Here is a 4,747-nt window from a genome sequence, read left to right as displayed (position 1 = left end):
ACAGAGGGTCTGAGGTTGCAAACTTGTGTAAGAATAAAGGCTCTTTGCTTTTACATATGGGACTCAGGCTCCTAGTTGGTTTGGGGGGCTCTGTGATCTGGGCATATCAGCTACACTAGACTTGTTCATACACGAATCAAGGAAGTCCTGTAAAAAGTTATGCAAATAAGAAACCTACAGCAGAAGGAAGTATTTAAGCACTGAGAAAGAAGCAGAGACACAAAAAATGGGAAGGTTAATGCAAATTAAATGACTGGCTATAGAGAAGGCAGCATGTTAGATCCATCAGGTTGTACACTATAGAAGAAGGAGAAGGGAGTTCATGGGAAAGGAATGTGATCAAAAGTTAGACCTGAGGTACCCAACACATATGAAAATAGAGGGGGCTTGGAGGTTCTAAGATGGAGATAAAAAAGTTAAAGCATGGGACAGAAAGATGGTTCAATTGTTAAGAGTATTTACTGCTTTGCAATTCAATCCCTAGTGCCCATATCTAGGAGCTCATGATAGCCTGCAAATCAAGTTCCTGGCACTCTGACTCCCTCTTCTGGCTGCTTTAGATACCTTCATATGTACTGTGCACATAGGTTCAAGCAAGCAGGCAGAAACACATGGGCATAAGCACGCACGTGAGCACACTCACTCACACACACACACACACACACACACACACACACACACAAACACATGCACACTCCCACAACAGAGCTGATGTACTAGACCCTCTGTTTGATTGTAAGGAATTCAAGACATTTTTCAAGAATTTGAGGAAATTTGTTTGTAGAACTCTAGGGGATAGCAGGTTACTTCCACTCAAGCAGTTAGGGGAGCTTCAGAAGACATCTCAGTTGACAAAATACTTACAGCAGAAGAATGAGTACCTGAACTGAATCCTTAAAAGCCACATAAAAGTTAGGAAATGTGGTATGCAACATAATCCTAACACTGGAGATAGCTCCCTTAGCTTTCCTGTCCAAGCAACCTAAGCAGTTAGTGAGCTCTAGTTTTAGTCTGAGACCCTGTCTCAAAAAAATAAGGTAGCAGTGAGCAAGACACTAGACATTGACCCATAGACATTGGCCAATGGCCTCCATGGGCAGATATGTGTACATGGACCTGCCTTCACATGTTCATATATTCACAGGGACACATGCATACCCCCCCCTCTCTCTCTCACACACACACACTTACATGCATGCGCACACTCACTCACTCCCATACACATACACACACACAAAGGTGGTGCTGTGGGATTTGAGCTCACTCATCCAAACTCACATAGAAGCTTGTGTTCATGACAGCCTCAAATTGCACTTGCTTGTTATCAGGTTGTCATATTTGGTCTGTACCCCTCTGTATTTGGATCTGGAGAACAAACATGTTTATGAAACCTTAATATAAATTGCAGCCTTAAGTTTTCTAATTAAAGAATGACTTTATTATGATCAAACATGAAGTCATTATCACATATAAACACTGTATCAAATGGGTCACAGGTATTATAGATTTTAACCTCACAGTTGTTCACTAATTACTTTTTAATCTTGATTAGAAATGACTATCCCTCAGGTCCCTAGAAATAATTCCAATTAAGTACCTCATAATATCAACTTAAAAACTTGGAAGCCAGTCTGGGTAGCCTTTGATTCCAGATGCTCTCTCTTTTTTGCTCTAAGTTTCTACAGAGTTAGAGAGGCGCTTACACACTGGTAGCTGTCTCCTGCTTTCTGCACAGTAGAAACTTCAGGTAGGAAGAACAGTTCTGAAAAGATTGTAGGTAAAGTCAGCTTTAGAGCCCCAGGGAAAGTAGGCTGTATCAAAGACACATGGGCTGTGGAAGTTCAAGAAACTTATTCAACTAGAGCTCACATCTATGTCTACCCAACAACAAAAGCAATGAGAATGTGAGAGGTGGCTAAGTGAATAAGGGTCTTGCTAAAAAAAATACACATACTAAAGCTAGATATTTAGCACCCACATAAAATCTAATTGTCCCTGTTCTATCTATAATCCCACCACAAGTGTGGGACATGGAGACAAGATCCTGCAAACTTGATGACCAAATTGGCAAACTGTTTCTTAAGTGAAGAAAACACTCAAAAAACAATGTAAAGAAGCAATTGAGGAAGATATCCCGAGGCCAGTGCCTGACCTTTTTGTGTATGTGTGTATGTGAGAAGATTTTCAGAAATGTGTGACCTATACACACATACACACACCTGCATGCACATACAAAAAATCTCTGGGATGATGAGAGGTAACTGTAAGATACAACAGGACTGCCTTACCATTGGCTTTAGATGCTTGACTTATGGTATGCTAAGAAATTTGACTCAAATCATAAAATCACATAGACCATATTTTGTTTATAATGTGATGACGTTTTATTCCATTATCCCCAATGATGTTACTGAAGTCATTCTAGAACATCATTTGCTCTCAAATACATTTTCTTCCTTCAGGACAATTTTTAAATTTGCATTCATAGAAACGAGAGAAGAACATAATCATGATAGCAATAAACAAAGCCAACTAGCATCCTTTTGATGTCAGTTTACTCATGTGTGTGTCACATGCACACATATATGTACAGATGTGTTTTCACATATGTGGGCACACATGTGTGTATGTATGTGAGTATGCATTATGTGAGTGTGTGTGTGTGTGTGTGTGCATGTGTTTGTGCACTCAAGAGTATGTACGGGAAACCCCAAGGTTAATGCCAGGGATCATCCTCCATCACTCTTCTACCTTATTCATTGAAGTATGGACTCTTCTTTAAACTCAGATTACACTGACATGACCAGTCTTGCCATCCAGCTTGCTCTGGTAATCCCCTGTGTTTTATCTTTTTTTGTGATAAAACAAAAAAAGAAAAAGAGTGCATCAACACCACTAGAGGGAAGAAGTTTGGCATCAGTCAGGAATAGCTTCTGGAGCAACAAGCTGAGAGCCCATATCTTAAACCACAAGCAGAAAGAACAAACTAGCATAGCTGTGAATCTTTAACTCTCAAAACGTGTCTCGAGAAACATAATTTTTCCAACAAAGACCATGCCACCTAATCCCCCTAAGCAGCACCACCAACTGAGGAACAAATATTCAAATGCCAGAGCCTCTGAGGGACATTCTCATTCAAATCACCACACCCTGCCTCTGAATTTGAGAGGCTGGTATTCTGGACTATTAATCTCACCTAGCATTTATATGATTTCCTGGGAATCTAAACTCATTTTCATGGTAAAGGCTTTAACTGCTCTTCCCAATTCCATTGGGGATGCTTTCCATGTATACTTTTTTTAAAGATTAATTTATTTATTATGTATACAACATTCCTTCCCTGAATGCTTGCATGCCAGAAGAGGGCACCAGATTTCATTATAGATGGTTGTAAGCCACCATGTGGTTCCTGGGAATTGAACTCAGGACCTCTGGAAGAGCAGTCAGTGCTCTTAACCTCTGAGCCATCTCTCCAGCCCCCATGTATACTTTTCTATATCAACCTTAATACTAAATGCATTAGAATAAAAAAAATGTGATTGTGGGCAGAGGGTTCCTGGAGTTGTTTTTTGTGCTAAGCTTGTCTTGTCTCATAGGAAGAATAGCCAGTATCAAGTGTGAAGTTTACCATGGTGGCCTGGAACAAAGTATATAAGACAAACTTGTACTGCATTGTAAGACTTAATTTCAAAATCAAACATAGGGACTGGGACTATGGCTTAATGAGTAAAGCATTTGCTGCACAAGCATGGAGATCTGAGTGAAGATCCTCATCACCCATAGAAAGTGAGGTAGTGCATGTCTGTAGTCTCAGCACTCTTAGAGCAAGACAGGAAACAGAGATACGGAAAGGCAATGAAAACAAGACTCATAACCCAGGTAATGCTATATGCCCAACTCTAAACAAGAAAACCTATCTTAAACAAGAATGAAGGCAAGAAACAACATCTAATAGTTTGGTATAAGCTTTGATACATGCACATTTACACTTACATACAAGAACATTAACACTACACAATACACATGCACACTCACACATATGCACATATATACACACAAATATTGTTAAAAGAGTAAAAAAAATATCTTGATCTCATCTCTTTTCTGATGTGTGATTATGTGAGATGTCCTTCTGTGTATGTGTTGCTTTTATTGGTTGATGAATAAAGTTGTTTGGCAAAATGGCTTAGCAGAGTAAAGGCAGGCTGGAAGTCAGAACAGAGACACACACAGGGAGAGAGAGGTTAGGTGGAATCAAGGGGATGCCATATAGCTGCCAAAAAAGGACACCCAGAACTTTTACTGATAGACCACTGCCTTGTGCCGATACACAGATTAATAGAAATGGGTTAATTTAAGATAAGAGTTAGCCAAGAATATACCTAAGTTATTTACCAAGCAGTGCTGTAAGCAATATAGTTTCTGTGTGATTATTTGGGTCTGAGTTGGAAGGAAACGAATTGTCTCTGCTTACAGTATGATGCCTGTAATAATTATTAATGAAAATATTTGAAAAATTTCTAAAGTAGACATGTGTAGATTTCTTTTTTCTTTGTTGGTTTGTTTGTTTGCTTTTTTCCAGACATTGTTTCTCTATAGAACAGCCCTGGCTATCCTGAAATTCACTTTGTAGACTAGGCTAGTTTCAAACCGAGAGATCTGCCTGCCTTTGCCTCCCAAGTGCTGGAATAAAAAAGGTGTGCACTACCACCACCAGCTATGTAGACTTCTTCATAGGATCTATTTT

Source organism: Microtus pennsylvanicus, chromosome 10, assembly GCF_037038515.1.
Source record: "Microtus pennsylvanicus isolate mMicPen1 chromosome 10, mMicPen1.hap1, whole genome shotgun sequence".
In the NCBI taxonomy this organism is placed as follows: domain Eukaryota; kingdom Metazoa; phylum Chordata; class Mammalia; order Rodentia; family Cricetidae; genus Microtus; species Microtus pennsylvanicus.
Note: the sequence above shows the minus strand (reverse complement) of the source record.